The sequence below is a fragment of the Pomacea canaliculata genome, linkage group LG12, assembly GCF_003073045.1.
Source record: "Pomacea canaliculata isolate SZHN2017 linkage group LG12, ASM307304v1, whole genome shotgun sequence".
In the NCBI taxonomy this organism is placed as follows: Eukaryota; Metazoa; Mollusca; class Gastropoda; order Architaenioglossa; family Ampullariidae; genus Pomacea; species Pomacea canaliculata.
In genome coordinates this window covers 15,716,857-15,736,283 of record NC_037601.1, presented here as the reverse complement: position 1 = coordinate 15,736,283, position 19,427 = coordinate 15,716,857, and the positions used below count along the sequence as shown (strand labels likewise).

At 37.0% G+C, this 19,427-nt stretch overlaps 1 pseudogene; it reads right to left on the bottom strand.

The window, feature by feature from the left end:
* The window catches only part of LOC112577413, a 42,370-nt pseudogene that overhangs the window by 13,738 nt on the left and 9,205 nt on the right, over positions 1-19,427 (bottom strand).

Here is a 19,427-nt window from a genome sequence, read left to right as displayed (position 1 = left end):
GATGCCTGTCAATAAAAATTAATCTCCCACTCCCATTTCCAAAGTAAAAGAATATACAAACAAAGGTAATTTTAAAATAAAATTTAAATAAAATTTGTGACCTGGTTTTATTCAACACCACTAGACTGTCTGTCTGGGAAGATGGGTAATATGGAGAGCCATGTGCCGAATAGCGAACATCTGTGAAGCCATCAATGTCCATGACTGTTATAATATCAACATTGTCCATGCTCGTCTGCAGAAGCCCTGCTAGCAGTTTGTGGAATTTCTCTTTCTTAGACGATCCACCATTTTTAATGATGAATTCCTCAGCACTTGTTCCTAAGCACAGAAAGACAAGCACAACCAAATACTACCAGAAATGATGTGAAAGCATACTTTATACAGGGCTTCTGCTTACGCAAAAAATTGCGTACAGTACGCATTAAAAGTTCAGAGGACCCCTTCAATTTTCGTCAATGGGGTCCCATTCAAATATGGGCGAAGAACAGGGACCCCTTAAAAATCTGAAGAAAGGGTCCCGGGGACCCCAAAGAATTTTTAGCCTTAGCAGAAGCCCTGCTTTATAGCTAATTTCTCAGTTTTTAAGAAATGCTAGCTGCTATTTAAAATGTGGGCATTGTAACTTTAATTCCCCTGTCTTATATTAAAAGTATCATTAATTCTTATGGTAAGGTGTATATTCTAATACTGGAAAGATTTAAAAAAAAACACTTTCTAATCCTAAAGTAATCCTAATGGTTCAAAACTTAAGTGTGAGCAAGATGACCATTCTTTGGAACTAAATATTCAGCAATGATTTTATGATTTTACGATTTTATGATTTATGATTTTACTCATGAACGCTAACTCAAACCCACACACAGGAACTGACCTTCTGACCCTGTTTGTCCTTTTCATTTGTTATTAGAACAATTTATCGGTCAAGATCAAGAACAGTTTGAACTGACTCGTATACACCCGCTCAAAAGTTATTGGAATAGCCCAGATTGATCTTCCAATTCTGTGTAACATGCAGACAAAAGTATTTGCAATTCTACATGATGATAGGCATAGTCTATTGGGAGAGTTTTATCACCTCCATCAGGCGATCAATTTTGCCTGCCTGCATGCAAGACCAACAGATTGAAGGCTGAATGAAATGTGATCACATGTGGGGCTGAATTGTGACTGTATAGTTATCTGGTGCAGTGAAGTATGAAAGTGTAATAGTACTGTTGATGTCGTGCTGTGTGGTTCTAACCCTTACTTAATAAGAAAAGGATGAGAGAGATAATAAATTTTACCTTTAATCCGAATGGCACCAGAATTAGCAACAGCCTCCTCAGACAATTCCCTGACCACAACTGACACGGTTGAACGGACCTTCAGTTCCCATACTGCATCATAAACATCCACCTTGAATTCATACTTGGGACGATCTGGGGTGTTGCTGGGTACACCTTTCAGCATGGTGATCATCCCTGTCAGCTTGTCCACCCTGACAAAAGAACACAGCAATGACACACTTCCTCAATAGAAGAAAAGACTGAACAAGTGTGTGAATCTATGTACACATTTTGATTAGTTCAATAATTTTATCAGCCAAACCTATTTTTAAATAAACTGCAGAAAAATAACCACAAGTGGTATTCAGGTTTCCAAAGGACTAATCTTTTGGCTGCCCTGCACTATCTTTGCAAGAAAAATGATGCAAGTTTCAGCTATATTATATTTCAATTATGCTTTGACTTCATTGGCTACTTTTTGATACACTGCACTCCAGATCATAAACATGCCCTCTGGATTAAGATTTTAATATTCTTATTGCCAGAGCTTATGCATACCAAATCTTTGTACTTTAAGACTCTACTTTTAACAAAAGTGTTTTCAAGTAACATACACTGTACATCTCGTGTCTCTTACAAATTTCTATTTATGCAACACGGTGTACCTAATTTCAATTCTTTATTGGAATTTTAATGAATCCTTTTCTTTACCTGTGATTGTTTGGGATTTTTTGTGAGAGAGGGTGTTTGGGGTAGTACTCACTCAAAATAGTCCTTTAACCAGGCTGGTTCAGCAAAGGTGAACGTCTTATTCTGCAAATCCCAGTCATCCTCATCTTTGACATACACACGCCCAATGTCAAGAGGTCCAAACAGGCCTGCACACAGACACAACGTTCATAAGGCCCAACATTCACAGTGGAAAACAAAAATGTAGATCCAGCAAGCAAGATTAAAACTGAATCATTTCCCTACCATCAACTGCTAGTCATGTGTGTAAAACCTTTCAAGAGAAAGAAAACATTTTGATATTACCACTGGTGATTAAGAATTTATATAGTCATCATCACTACTACCATCAATCATATTACATCACTGGAGGTCACATAGCTCCTACTGTAAACTTCACTTTATCAATACCTTTGTAATTATAGACAAAGACGTCTTGATGTCCAGGCTTCAGCTCATTGTCATTGATGTCAGCAATGGTGACTGTTAAGGTATTGGTTCCAGTCATGGCCTCCGAACTGTTCTTTCCACGCATATCCCACATCACAATCGGTATGTAGTAATATTTGCGGCGTTCACGGTCAAACACTTGTTTAGTGGTCACCTTAGCTGACCCCCTTCCATTATCTCCATCTGAAAATAAATGAAAATGAAGATTCAATAGTTTTCCTCTAGTGTCTTTCTTCCCACAAGAAGGAAAATGCATGCGCATTAACTGTGCAAACAAGAACTCTGTGTGTGTGTGCGCACGCGCGCGAGAGTGAGAGTGCACGTCTGCACATCTCTTACTGTAACTCATGACTGCAGGTGATTCATAGCGATCCCAATGAAGAACCCGAATTATCTGACATTATACACTACAGCTTGTTGCAACCCTCCTCCCCCAAGATCTGCCTGTACTTACTTGGATCAAAATGAAGGTCAAAATATTCGCAGGTGGGGCGACCTTCACAAGGGCAGGTGTTGGAGCCATCTTTACATGGGGGATCAGAAAAACCAAAAGGTGGCCCATAAGGCTCAGCATCCGGATCTCTGGCAAATATTTCCTGTACCAGTGCTGGAGCAGGAGAGTTCTCCGGAACCTGTGGCTGGTACTTATCTCGGAACTGAGGAAAGTTATCGTTGACATCCTTCACGATGATGGTCAGTGTGCCGGTGCCTGTCATAGGTGGATCACCTTTGGACAAAAGCATGCCTGACCTGAATTTCCACTGTTAGAGATTCTACAATGCTCACAGTCATCCACTGTTTTCCACAAAATAATTATCAACTGCTATATCTTTTTATGTAAACAATTTTCTTTTATTATATATAAGAATTTTATGAAGTTGTAGAGTGAAACTAGTTACTACAATGAATTTTATGAAATGTTTTAGATTCAACACACCACATAGAAGATTTTCTCCCTCAAACTTTTAAACTGGCATAAAAGAGAGGAAAAAACTTTATGCAAACAATACAGCAGAAATTATGAAATTAAAACCAAATTAAATCCTTTAGTTCATTTCCCCTCACTAAAAAGCTTTCAACAAGGTATTTGAGATGATGAGATGTGTGCAGTATTCTCGCTTTTACAACAGACAGACCTTTGTCGATGGCTCTGATATATACAACATGCCGCTCCTGTGTCTCTCGGTCCAGTGGACGTCGCAAAGTGACAATACCTGATATAGCACCGACACTGAAATGTCTTCGTGGATCCGAAGAGCGGTCTATGGAAAACCTGAAATTCATAACTGAACAGATGTAATGTCCATGCAACACAACATATAAGACCTCCATAACTTCAGTTTCACTAAAGCTTAAAGTAACAGTTTTCTTATGTCTATTTGCATCAGATTAAAAATTTTCCCTGATTTATTTAAAACAAAAAATATAATAACATATAGTGCCTTTCCAAAGATATGCTCAGAGCGCTTTACATAAATAATATATAGACTAAATCATCAACAACCATGCATGCACATTTGCATATAACAGACATGCTCACTTCTACAACATACACTCACTCGTACATGAAGTAAATTACAGACACATTATACACGCACATGGTCAGGACAGGGTCGCAGTCAGAAAAATAATAATACATTTAATTACATTATCCGAACAAAGGAACTGTAGTGTTTAAATAAATGGTACTAAACTGTATAAAACTGATTAATAAAAATCAGACATACTCAAACATGGCATTTTCTCCAGAGTCTTTGTCTGTGGCACGGAACGATGTTATCTGAAATCCTGGTGGGGTGTCTTCAGAGATTTCCACCTGCTTTACTTGTGGTGAGAGTGTGGGAGCATTGTCATTGAAGTCAAGGACAGTAATCTCAATGTGCGCTGTGGCAGTGTGTAGTGGGTCAGGATCTTGAGCAATTACCGTCAGGTTGAAGAACTGCTGATCAACTTGCTCATAGTCTACTTCTCTCCCCTGAAAATTTTCAAAGTAAACGTTTTACTAAATAGCACCTTGAAATAAGCTCCAAATGATCTTTAATGACGGATTTTCTCAATTTATTCTACTTAATCTGCTTTTTAAATCTTTTTAATGACTAGGATTTTTTAAAGTGCCTCTGAAACAGTTCATAACTTCAGATTAAACTACCTTTAAACAATTTCTCAAAGTTGAAATGTTCTGTACCAATAGTTTCTTTCAGTTGGGATTTTGAATTGAAATATAGTTATTTTTTTCTAAACCAGTCTGCTGATCTATCTTTATTTTAATTTTATAAATGAGCATTCCCTCAACTGATTTGATTCTCGTATTATTCCCTTAATTTTATGCATGTACCATTTGCATCGATGCAAGGGTTTTGTGCAATGGATGGAATCTGAAAGAATATCTGATGCACTTATTTATATATGTTTTCAATAAGATATGATCTTTTTTCTGTTGTTAAAGAAGGGGCGAAAGAGCTTTACCTCATACACAAGAATGCTGCCCATGTTGTCAATGGTGATAACCTGAAAGAAAACCCTGTCATCTTGTGCTAAAGTGTATGTCAACTTTGCATTGTTGCCCATGTCTGCATCCGTTGCTCCAACACGGAATACCTCTCCAGATTTGAGGTTTTCTGACATTTCTGTTCGATAAATGACAGGTTCAAATACAGGTCGCTGGTCGTTGATGTCACTGAGGGAAATCGTTATGACAGCTGTCCTGTTTCTTGGAGGATTACCTTCATCACTAGCTCGTACTTCCAAGGTGAAGGATGGGATGGTCTCACGGTCCAATTCCTCACGAGGAACGTTGGTTTTGATAAGGCCCCGAGATCGGTCAATCACAAAATAATCTTGACGAGATCCAACAGTGATGGAATTTCTAATTATATCATAGACAACTGTTCCATTTTTGCCATTGTCAGGATCAGTGGCCAGGACATACATTACTGAGGTACCTATTGAAAGATCACAGATATAATGTATTATAACAATTTTGACTCTTCATACAAGAGTTCCAATAGTTTAAATGGCTTAGAGACAACATGAATTATACATACAGGCTAAAAATACAAAAAAAGAAAAATATGCATGAATCAGTACCTAAAAATATGCATGTTCATTCCCTGTAAATATCAATACAATCCCCTTTGACAAACATGTCAACACAGTCACCTCTGACAAAAGATGACAACACAATCATCTTTGATAATGTTCTTACCAGGTGGTGAGTGTTCAGGAACTGACCCTTGCAGACGGCTGCTGTCAAATGTGGGTGCATTATCATTAATGTCTGATGGCCATACTTCAACTGTTGCATAACCAAATTGCCAAGGCTGGTTAGGCTCATCTTTGGCCACAACTGTAAACTGAAAATTTGCACGGCCATTTGGAGCATCACGGTCCAGTGGCTTGATGACAAAGACATCGCCGGTGATGGGATCTATGCGAAAGAACTGGTTGGGGGCCTCAGTTCCATATCCTTGGAGAGAGTATCGAATTTGATTTGGTCGATTTTCATCTCTATCTGTTGCTTTGACCTATATAGACACCATAAATATTAATTACCAGTCTGCCAGATCTCCCACCATCACAAATAGTGAAAATAAAAAAGGAGCTCTATAGTTTGATGCATACTCAACACATTCAGAGATATATAAACACCATTGACAAAGTTGCAATCTTGGTAAACCATCTTATCATTACAGCTTTTTAAAAGCCAGTTCATTTAATTCAAGCAACAGCTGAATCAATGATATTCATATTCACCTTGAATAAAAAGTAAAATGTCACTCTTTCCTTTATCGGTGTCACTAAACAAAACTAAAGAGAGAATAAAGTGAAAAAAAATAGCAAAAAAATACCAAAAAATGATAATCCGATTTCCAATAACTGAGCATAGATGTGTTTCCACTGACCTGGACTAAAAGCTTAGGACTGGTGATAACACTGGTATCCTCCTCTACAAGCTTGTTCTCAATTTTGTAAGTTCTCTCTGTAAATTCTGGAGCATTGTCATTGGCATCCAGCACTGTCACTTCCACAAATGTTGAGCCGTGTGGATTCCATCAGTGACATTCAAGGTAAGTCGGAAAAACTATTTTTAAATTAAAAATAAACAGGATGCAGAAAACTTGAGATCAATTAAAAGTCTCTAATAAAAGTTTCTATCAAATCTATATTATAAAACAGTTTTTGGCAATGCAGAATCTTCCAAAACAATGTGAGCCCACATAACTGTTCTATGAGTGGCAAATGTTTATGTGCATTACTGTTATGTACGGTACATAAGCATGTATAAAGATATAAGAGAGCAAAGGTTGGGGGAGAGGTGGAGATAAAACACAAAGATACTGTCAAAAATGGGAAGCAAAAGGTTACAATGTAAAAGGAAATGATTACAGTCATTAGTCATTTAAGTTCTGCCATCCACAACAATTAATAAATCTTGAGGTCATACATATTTTGTCTTCCTTACCCTGTCACTTGATTCATAATCAAGGGTCTTGGCTACAAAAAGACCTCCAGTTGCTGATTTCACACCAAATTTGTAGAGGGGACTGTTTCCCCCAATGATTAAATAATTCAATCGACCCACATCAGCTGCACACAAAAGGAGTTTAGAAGGTAGTCTTATTGTTTCAGAAATACAAACAAGCATCAGGTAAACTGCATACTTGTATGGCAAACATGATTTGCATGCATCAATATGTTTGTGAAATGATGTTTTGTGTGCATGCATACATCTACACACACACAAAATCAGGGATGATATTTTTAGCAAAGTTTCTTACTCTCATCAGGATCTTTGGCAGTAATCGTTGCAAAGACAGTGTCAATATACTGGTCCTCTGCAACTGTCACGTTATACTGAGAGTGGGGAAAGTAGGGGTCATTGTCATTTTGATCTTTTATGAAAACCTCCACCGTCACTCGAGCTGAAAAATATATATGCACATCCATCGACTCAAATAGACAGGTTGTCTACGTACCTTCTTAGCCACATGTTTTGGCAAAAAATTTGTATCATCATCTCTACAGTTTGTTGTTCTTTCTCAAAATGAAATTTAGGAATCTCAGGAAACATTAAAATGTTTTAAAAACAATACAATTTAATAAGCTTCTAATTTGTATTAAATAGTTGTTAATATTTAAGCACTAGAATGTTCCCAAAGCCCTTTACAGCCTCAGTCACAACAATATTTAAATAGCACTGGTGCCCTCGCAACATCAACTAAATGAAGCACTACTGACATCTGCCCTTGGAACATCAACAAAGCACTACTTCCATCTGCCCTTGGAATGTCCACAAAAAATAAAGTGCCACTCACCACTGTTGGGTGTGAAAGGTGGGATGTGACCAGGTCTGTCAGAATTAACACTGTCAGTGGCGATGACAGCTAGATCATAATAGCTCTGTTGCTCCCTGTCAAACTTTCGCTTGGTGCGGATGACTGCAGTGTTTCGAGTTGCCGCAGGCACTATTTCAAAATCGTCACTTGGCTTCTCTAGGCGAAAAGTCAGCTGTTAATAAACAAAACAGAATGTTGACGTACTATTAATCTGTCAAGTCTTTAATTCAGCATTACTTCAGTCACTATTAACTCATCATCTGTGCTTCATCAGCCACCTTTACCCTCCCTTAACAAGCTACATATTTCACTAAAAAAAAAGCCAGCAACCATAGCTGATGACTTGAAGTGGCTTTATTGTATTATGTCCATGGCACACAAGTGTAACTGTTCATGTTTACCCTTATGTACACCAATGGGAGAGTGGGGAACATGTTAATTAGGCACATCCACAGACTTTCCTGCTGCTGCAGTTTTGTCAGACCAGTCATAATCCTACACTTCCTACATTTCATGTCATTTCACCATGCAACCACATTTTGAAGCTGTTCACTAATGTGTCATCACCTAACAAGATTTTGACAAATTATTCACACAAAAAAAGATAAAAAAAAAAAAGAAAATGTCAGGATATTATCAGTACATTAGCAAATGATTATTTCTAAAAATAGTGGAAAGTGTCTCTCTGACCTCACTGAACTGTGTTGTAACGTCATCGTCATATCCTGTAATGGTAATGACATCCTGACCAGGGTCCATATTTTCAGGAACACTACCAGGATATCGTCCTTGACGATTGGTCCCTTGGAAGTATGGCAGCTCATCATTCTTGTCCATAAGCTGTATTGTAGGATTCACCTCTGACTGCAGAGTCACTGGACCAAAATTCTGCCATGAAAAAAAAATTTTTGTTAACTATTGAAGATTTACAAATGATCGACGATAATAGGCTACATTTTCTCTCTAAAGTTGACTCCCTCCCCCAACAGTGAGGTAGCTGGTGACTGGTGCCCACTGGAGACTCCTGCAAGTCAAACATGTGCTAGCTTGCTGTCAGGGAGTCAATTTTAGATGGCTAAAGGACAAGTATAGCCTATTATCTCTTGAAGAAGAAATGCTATTTTTTAAATGGTTCAATGCCTATGATGGACATAGATGTCTGGGTGTAATTTTTTTTTTAGGGGGTATGATAAATGCCATTAACTCCTCCTGTCAGGAGGTAGGGTGTATGCATACAAATTTTTTTAAAACTTTGAGGTACATGTTACATGAGACCTTCAGCACTAAATAATACACAATTATACACAGGAACACCAGACTGATTAAGTTAGGCATGCAGGATGACACAAGAAATAGTTACCTCACACGAGTCAAACAGTTCAAAGAAATCAAATGAACGTTAGAAACAAGGGTTGAATAACCAAAAGTTTACAATGCAATGCTCATCAAAGATATGCCACTGATATGGGACACTGGGACAGGCAGAAAAGTGATAAAAAGATGAGTGATGAGGTCAGGATGATTAACTCTCCCATGATCATGTTTCTGCCATGTACTCACGAGGCAGCGGAGACGAACAGTGTAGCTGCTGACAGTCTCGTAATCCAGCTTGCCATCCACAAGAAGGTTCATGGTGTTTCCATTGACAGCAATGGAAAAGGTGCCGGTCGACTGACTGCTGCTACCATCCTCCTGGATGATCTGAAACTCCACACGCTCATCATCAATATTGGAGTTGCAGCTCATGCTGGCAATCAAAGTGCCTACTGGGGCAGTCTCATCCACAGAATACACTTTCTGATCATAATCCATATCCCAAGATGGTGGGATACTAGTTCCCGTAGCAACGGCAATGGTCACAGTAACTGTGCTGTTAAGGGAGGGAGTGCCTTTGTCTTTAGCCATGACTGTCCGCGTGTATGACGTTAGCTGCAAAAAAAAAAATAAATAAATAACACTTTCAAAAGCAAAGAATTATAACCTCTGTAATTAATCCAACAAAGCTAGAGACATCACTAGGAAAGCTGTTTGTAGCCATAATTTTCATCACGTTATGACTAGTTACAGGACAGCATTTTTTTAATCTGTAGATAATAATCACCCCAAGATTATATCTCTTACTGACATGCCACCATTAATAAGCACAGCCTAGGCAACATACCCCAATAAGATTGCCATTCAAGACAATGAATCCATTTGCAGGTAAGATGGCAAATATGCCATCATCATTGTTGACAATAGAATATTCAATTTCTCCATTCAACCCAATGTCTGCATCATAGGCCCTCACGGCAATGATGACTTGATTACGCTGAGTGTCACTTGTGATGTCTGCACTGTAAGAAGGGCGGTCAAAAACAGGACGGTTGTCGTTGATGTCTTCTACCTCAATACGAAAAGTACACCAGCCATCTAAGGGTGGGTTGGCACCATCAATGCCATTCACTGTCACCTAAGATAGCAACAAGTTACAAAATGCACAGTTCAACAGTTCAGTATTACAGCAAAAGTAAGACTCTAGTTCTTATCTTCAAATAATTGTCAATAAAAATCCAGATGATACATTCTGTGGATGTTACAAAGTTGGTGAGTAGTAGTACAGTTTCTGTATATCATACAATATGCAAGATGCAGTACTTAAAAAATAAAAGATTAAATAAACAAAGCAAACAAAGCATTAAAAAATATATGACCACAATTCTGTGGCTGCACCTTAGGCAAGTAGTTCATAATTTATGTCCATGACAGTTTATTTTTTACACAAATATTATGGACACGAAATGTGAGGGAAAAAACAATAATTATGCTAGCTGAAGCATGTCCAAGAACAACTATGGCCATTAGACAAAAAAGGAAGGTTGACAGGAAGTTTAGACATTTCCTATCACAGCCCTCTTTTCTGCAAGAAAATAGTGACTGCCAACAAATTAAAGTGCCAAACTAAATAGACTTGTACCTCTTAATATAATGTAATATGGGTTATTTTAATAACTGCTCATTTATTTCTACTTGTTGCAATTTTTTAAAGTCTACTGCCTGCAGGAAAATATTAACAGATTGTGATATCATCCGCAATGCCCTTTGTGTGTCTAAGACTCTTCCAAAATCTCATTAGACACAACTGACTCCTACTAAAGTTACAAAAAAAAAATGATTTTTAGGATGATTTAAGGTAAAACAGTTGATTTCTGCATACTTTGTACTTTTTTTTTACTTCTGTTTAATTTTTTGTATTTTTTTAAGTAAGCTATTCCAGGGTAACTTGCTGCCTGTTAATGATTCGATACTAAGAGATATGTTTTCAGAACTGTAGCATGATCAGTAAGCAACAACTTTCTTCCGTAGATCTCATACTTTCTGTGGTATAATATTTCTTAGTTTATCCATATGATGTGTTTAACTAAATTATTGATATAAAAACGAGCAAGTAGCCAACTTAGTAATTAAATGTAAATATTCACCTGTATGTATTTTTCGGAGCGTGATTCTCTGTCAATGTCTCGTCCTACTACAATCCTGCCATCACTGCGACCAATGCGGAAGGTGTTATCCACAGGTGACACGATAGCATAGCTCACTTCTCCATTCTGGCCTCTGTCTGCATCTTCAGCTTGCACCTAAAAATAACAAAAACCAGTTTAGTGGTGACTGGGATTTAAAATGAAAACTGTGAAAGACTGTAGGCTCTTTATGGAATAAGTATAAGTGTATGACTGTAATTAATGAAATGATGAAACTTAGCTTAAACTGCATTTTAATATTACTAATGCACTCTTGGTTCAAGGGGCAACTTGAAGATTTATATTATACAACTTGTCTTTAAACATAGAAGATAATTCAAAGATCCTTAAATTATCAAAACCTAATCAAACAAAGAATAAACTATTATCACTTCGGACAAACAACCTCAGCTAAATGTAATGAATCACGCAATCTGTACAAGGCTGCCCTTGTTTTAATGAGCAGATGACTGTATAAAGTTATTAAATTTTTTCTACCACTGACCTGAAGTACAAATCCGCCTAGAGACGTGTGCTCTCTCACTTTAGCCTTGCTGTATTCATCACAATGTTCAAAAGTTGGTTTATGTGTGTTCACATCTACCACTTGCACAATGATGTAACTCTCATTGGACAAAGTGTTCGTCTTTCCACAGCAAGATCCGTCATCATATGCTGTGACATTGAGGATGTAAAAGTCGGTCCCATCAGGTAATGCACGGGCAAGAGAGATCAACCCAGCAGTGGAATCAATATGGAAGTTTTCTTTCTCAGTTAGACGAGCTGAAAGACAATGAGTTACAACTTTCACCTGCACTCATGTTTAATACAAGGTGATATAGCTCTTACACTCAAAAATATCATGAAAGGCTGCTGCAATTGAACTGTATGCTGTGTTTAACTGTATACTGAATGTAAGTATTTTAACACATTTATGGAAAGATTTCAGCCATAAAAAATTTATAAGAGAAAAAAAAAACAAAGCATATAAAAATGGTAACTATGCAATAACTTACGAGAAAAGAAGTAAGAGATAGCATCTCCATCCAGATCCACTGCCTGTACAATGGCAATGACAGTGCCAACAGGTGCATTCTCATCAACAGAAATGATGCTGGTAGTGCTAGTAAACTCTGGCGCCTCGTCATTAACATTCAACACTGTGACACGTATGTTGACAGAGCTCGACTTGGGAATGATTCCTTTGTCAGTGGCAAAAACTGTCAACTCATAAAAATGGCCCGGAATCTTGTCATAGTCCAAGCGCCTGAAACAATGCCATCCAAAATTTTGAAAGCTTGTATGTTTGTGCTTTTGTTGTTGTTTGAAAGATATTAACATGTTCTGCTTTTTTGATAACTTCTGCAACAATATATTTTAACAAGGATGAAACACTGGACTTGCTGGTGTGGTTAGGGAGCATCTCCAAAAAATAGGTACATAAAGATCTGCATATAAACAGCATGTATTTTTATATGTGAATATGTATAAAAGTATACAAGAGCCATTTTAGTTGGGGTTTTTTCCCACCTAGACCCTGCTATTCATGTTTAATCATTCAAAAAACTGAAAACTGGTGAAGATCATAATTAAAAAAAATGGAAATAAACTAAACTAATTCTTGCTGACCAATTACCATTTAGCCATTTGCTCACCTTTTCACTTTAATAATACCAACATAGTTGTAATCTCCCTCTTTTCGCGTATCCACAAAGAAGTCATCACTGAGCACAGAATATTCAATCTCTGCATTCATTCCAGAATCAAGGTCTTTTGCCCTCACTGAAAAAAAAAACTATGTCTGCTTTACTGTTGATTATTTAGTTAACTGCTCAGCTGTGGTTACCTTAGAACTCGTAAACTCTTCTAGCATAATACACAAAACAGTACTGCTCCAGCTCTCGTTTCATTAGCCTTCTATGGCATTAAACAAACCTTTTCACTAAACTTCTTGTCTGTGTGGTGTAAAGTAAAACAATAAAGTCACTACTAAAATTTTTGTTAACCTTCTGTCACAGTGGCATTGATTGGAAGATCTTCCGATACTGTTTCAAGATACTGGGATACTTCAAATTCAGGCTTGTGGTCATTCACATCCAAAACAGTGACAACGAGCTGGGCAGAAAAAACAAATTCCAAGATTATTCAAAACTTCAAACATGTTGACATACTTCATTTAACAGCACATATGAAAGACACAGGTCAAAACCTTATGGCATGCTAAATATCAATCATGGATTTCAGCATCTTCCTCTGTCCTTCAGTATTCTGAAAGCTCAACTATGTCCCAATAATTAAGTCTGGTATATTTCAATTACTGACTTCAATACCCCACTTTCTCACACAAACAAGGAAATGTAATCTGCACTAGAAGCAATCAATGAGCCAACTTTTTATTCAGATGTAAGCTTCAGCGGAAAATACTTATAACAACTTAATTAAAAGTATTAATCACTTGACTTCTTATCTTAATTATTTCTGAGAAGCTTTCATGTTCAAATCTTTAAAGTTTCACATGCAAATTCCTCAAATTAAAACTAAAAATAGCAAACAATTTGTTTACAAGCTTCAAGTGCTGACTCAGCAAATAAATACTTCTAAAGTTCTTTGACTTACAGTCGCATTGTTGGACAAAGTAGAAGTGCCAAGATCTTCATGTACCCGAAGAACTAATCGATACTGCAGTGGCTGTTGTGATCTCTCTACAGACTCATAATCCAATACCTACAAAGCACATCATCACTGAAATCAGCACTTACTAATCTGTGAAAATATTGTCAAAGAATATATCAATAGTTTAAATGATAAATCATAGCCTACATTGTATTTCATATTCTCAGCATAAGATGAACATGTCATCTTTTTTGCTGACATAAATAACAATATATATAAAAGAAACGTGACTTATATGTATGCTTTATTTCCTTTCTTCTATAAAAAATGTATTGTACTGACTTAGTAAACTACATATTAATACATACTGCACTAGAATCTTGCCTCAAATGACCTTTAAAGAAATTAATGTCTCATCTCATGCTTACCTTAAGGTTTGATATTCGTCCATCACTGCTTATGGTGAACACTGTGGATGGCTGGCCCTTTTCATCTACGAGATCAAATCTGATCTGGCCAGACTGAAACCTCTTCACTTCAACAACAAGCTCCTTCTCATCTGGAGTAGTCACTCTACACAAGCAGTTAAAACATAAATTACAGAAGTACTTTATTCCACAAGATACAAAGTTGACAATGATCAACTGGTCCCTCAGAGGAAGCGTCCACAAGCCTAGTTGTCATAAGACCAGCGAGTGCAAGTGGCCATAGGGTTGGTAACTGCAAGCGGTCATAGGGTTTATGATTGCAAGTGATCCATGGTGTCTTTGAATGTGAAGTTTACTCTCCTTTTGCTAACATTATCTCCCCTCATTATTAGGTACCCCCATTTCTGCTGGGTAGGCAGTATTCTGTAAGCATTATCTAGCCATGCTGATTAGTGGGCCTTGAACCACTGGCATTCTGTTTCATGGTTGAGCATGCTGACCAACAGAGATTGATACATGCATAGTTTGGCTCTTTTATTTCAAGGTTTAAGTTATATTATCTAGGGATATGTACCCAGTTTGATTCTTAATAAATTCAAAGATCAATCTAGCAACAACAACAAAAAAACTAGAACAAAACGAAACAAAAATACCTCTTTATGACAAGGGAGAGAGAGTGATATATCCCATTAACCTGCCAGCATCTATGACCTGCTGGCAGGTAAAGCTGTCTAAAAAATAATGACCTCATTTAAGTACTTACATCTGCATGATTGGACTGTTCTCGTACATCACACCATGATATGGATCTTCAAAGAACTGTGGTGGACGCACACCTACTAGAACTCGTACTGTGACCACCGTGAGCTGTAAAGGATCCCCTAGAAGGTCTCTCGCAGATACATCAACCTTTATTTCCTGATCCTGTGCATACCGTCCTGTCCCCTTAGTCTTCAGATGACCAACGGCTATCTTGCCATATTCTTTGTCATCTTCTAAGGCAGTAAAAACTTCAAACCTTTCTCTGTATGATTCAGGGACAACTGAAACAAAAGTAATCTAGATTTCTAATGAAGACTATAATTCACAGAAAAATAAATTTCAGTTACTTACAAAATAGCAATTTATAATCATGTCGAAGTTAATATAAATGTTACATTTAGTTTTTGCTCAAAGGCTGATTTGGTGATTCAAAATAAATTTCTCAGCATGTTACCACTAAAAGATGTTACTCACCAGACACAAGACCATATACAACTTGTGAGTTGGCATCATCGTCACTGGCCAAAAGTTTGAAAATGATGCTCCCTGCCATTTCTGTAGCAGCAACTGTGGCAAGGTATGGTTTGGGCTCATTTCGGAACACTGGCGCTTCATCATTGACATCCATCACAGGTAATGTTGTTGTTATGAAGACCACATCTATTTTCAAGAAAAGATATATTTTAAAGTGATTTAGAGTCAGTTATTTCTTCAGATAAAATTTACTACAGTTTTGCATTTAATCTGGAAAAAAATATTTGTTTCAAACCCTCATAACCTCATATTCTAGGAATGTTTTATAAGCTATAGTAAGATACTGAATAATCAGGAGATGTGAGAAATGTATAAACAGCTACATTTATTACTATCAGAGTAGTTTTGAAATATAATTTCATATTCAAATTCACATTCGTTTGAGATATGTCCAATATCTGACTGAAATATATGTACGCTGTACCCTCCTTACTCTCCAGCAAAATAACCATGTCATTACATGCACAGATTGTTCTTTAAAACTAAAAAAAATAAGAGCCATTATGTGCATAGCATGTTTTTCAGAACTAAAAGTAATAAGAGCCATAAAAGCAAAACCAGGATCCTGTAATTGTGCAAACATATGAAGGCTTTTATAGTATCAATTTATAAATCAATGAAAGTTTTCCCACATATATGAATGTATATGCATGCATAAATACAAGCACATCTACACACACACATATTTATATTATCAAACTATTAATATTATTCAAATCTGCACCTGGTATTGCTATTAACTGTTATCAGGCAACCAGCATTATCACTTAAAATGCAACAAAAACCTACATAGAAAACTGACAACCAAGGCTGCATCATTTTGCTTTCTTCCTGGCTGCTTTTTTTCTTTTTGTAGCTCTTACTTCACCCACCCACTGCAACTTTCCATCAGGATACCCAAAGGTTCTGCACTGTTTGTGGCACAAGATTAACTTTGTCTGACTCAACAGATCTCTTAGCACAAAGCAAAATGCAGGGGCACTGTAACCTGAGGCAGCCTCCTGGCATGAGGGCCAAAGCAAAACGACCTTAAGAATAATGTTACCCAAGAAGAGAGGGAAAACATGTTACCCAAGGAGAGGGTTGCTACAAATTAGGCATAGTAACTCTACAGCAGCATGATAGTCCTGTCCCTTAGTGTGTGGAACTGATTACAACTTCCAGGCAGGTTTAATGCTAACAAATCAGTGACCAATTCTGCTGATTACAAGCAAATCAGCTATGAAATCACACTTTTTACACACTTGCTTGTATAAATATAGATATGCATTTAAGCACAATTTTAATATTCACACACACACACTTCCCTGATACTAGATCTGCTTGTGTACATCATCAATGTTTCACAAAACTGCAAATTAATCTCACCCCTGGAGAAATCAAAAGCAAAAAAACAAGGAGACGGTCAAGGTAACTGTAATTGAAGATATTGTTGTTCAGGAAATTGAATCACCAAGCTGTGGAAGGTAGCTATGCTTAGTGAATGACTAGATGTTACTGAGGAGTTCTAATCCCTTGTTCTGTCAAAGTGTGTTTGAGGGTGGAGCATTTGGACAGATGCAGCAACTGACAAACTTTTTTCTCTCTGCATTTATTGATTTTGATTAAATAAGACCAAGTAAACTTCTTGCGAAAAAGAACCTGAGTGGATGCACCATTTAAAAATGTTGCAAGAACATTAAATATCTCAACAAAAATAAGTAAATAAAAAAATGTAAATAATTATAAAAACTTTCTCAGTTGACTTTTGTTACATAGGGATTTAAATGACAATCTTATATTTAATAATCTTGTTATATATTGCAAAGGCATTAAAATTGCACATGAATATCTTTCTGCGTGCTTTGCCTTTGCTGTCCCAACTGTCTGAAAAACACTTCCTCCCCAGCTGAGCAGCTGCTGAATAGGGACACTTGTTCTGTGATACTTCTGACTGACAGTCTGTGGAAAGTCGTGTGCTTGATTGTTAAATAATAAAGAATGTTGTTAGGCTGTATGTACCATAATCATGTTGTGGTACTTAAAGCCATTGGGAAATGATGCTCTGTAAGAAATCTTTATTATTGTCATTACTATCTTGTAGATGATTATTAATTAGATCACACAGTATTCTTATATTCACTGGGAAGTGACCTGTGATGTCAAATGTCTGTTAATATGTAAAACCTCCTTTACCTTATGGGCTTGATGGCCAAATCAATACACTTCATTTGCTCCCCTCTCTTATTCATCACTTCCCTTTCTGCAGCACTAGGTTGTTGTTTTTTTTAAAAAAAACGTGGGGGAAAGAAAGAAAACATGTAGGAAAGGATTCAGAACCAAAATTTATGAAAGGGGTGTGTGCCGCAAGGCAAATGTGGAAGGCTCTTGACACGCTGTTGTGCAGTGGAACAGACATGCAGATGTTTAATCAATATCTTGAGAAAAAGAGATTAATCCCTTGACTACTAGTGAAGACAGATTCCAAATGCTGGAAAGGACGATTTTTCTAAGGACCACACATGGTCTATAACTGCCAAGATAACGGCGCCAGGCTTGCAGCTCTCCAGCCATCTTCATAATCTTCCTGGCGGCTGGCAACTGGAATGGAGAAAACTAATCAAGAATATCATGACCCGCGGTGTGATGAAGCTGGGAATTTGTGTATTATAAACCACCAAAATATGAGCACTTTTTTAAATTTAAAAAGATATTTGGTGTAAAACCAATCCTGAACTAACAGGATGCTGTAATAGAAACATAATTATGTATCTGGGAGCAATATTCTTTATCATGTCTTATAGACCTTTAAGAATGTATGTTTTTAATATATATATGTGCTCTGTAAATACATGCAGATGTGTGGCAAAGGATGGGAAGGGAGGGAGACAAGTGGGTGGAAGCCTGCATGTGTATTAAAGGGCTAATGTACATTAAATCAGACTCACATTTTGGTAATGGCCATAATCATCCAATGTAGCTGTGTTATAGTAAAGTTCTCTCTCTTTTTAAAGCTTACAAATACCTGGGATTAAATTTTATTCCCCTATTGTGTGTTCAGACAGGCATTAGTAGCCAAAGCCTACAGGGAAGTAACAGGGATATCAAAAGTGTTGGACTGGCTTGATAACTGTTCACCTTCCCTTTCTTGCCCCACTTCCCCCAAGCTTTTATACAATACAGAAACCTCAGGACTGAAAACAAATTGATAGTTTATACAACTGCCTTAAGGAAAGTATCTTTAAAATCACCATATACAACTGCCCATGGAAAATGTGGTAGGTACTATTATTTAAGATTTATAAAGAACTAGTTTTTTTCACTGACCCAAAAAAAGTGAAAGCAGGCACTCCAGAAAGGTTTTTACTAAATAGTCATTCAACAATAAGATCACGATTAATATCATTATGGTTTTGTACAAGTGTGGTTTGATTTTTTCGTGGCAAGAGCAGCATGTGGAAAATATAATAATTAACAATTGGATTTATAAAATACATTTCTCTATGTGGATATGACCTCAATGCATTGCAAACACAAAAGACTACAAATAAAACGACAGTCAACCATACAATAAACCTAAGTATCAGCAAACAGATAACACCATGACCGAAAAAAAAAAATGCTTGTGTGAGTGGATGCCTTATTCAGATTCGGTGCTTTTATTAAAGCCATAACCAGCAGACCCAGGCATTGATCGTATCTGTTATTTCTGGAAAAATATTGAGAAATCTGAACTGCACTTCCTATTTTCTTGTCAAATGGTACTTGAAATCATATGTAAAGTAAGGTAAATGTCATCCTCTAACCTTTTCAGGTTGTTGGGGATAG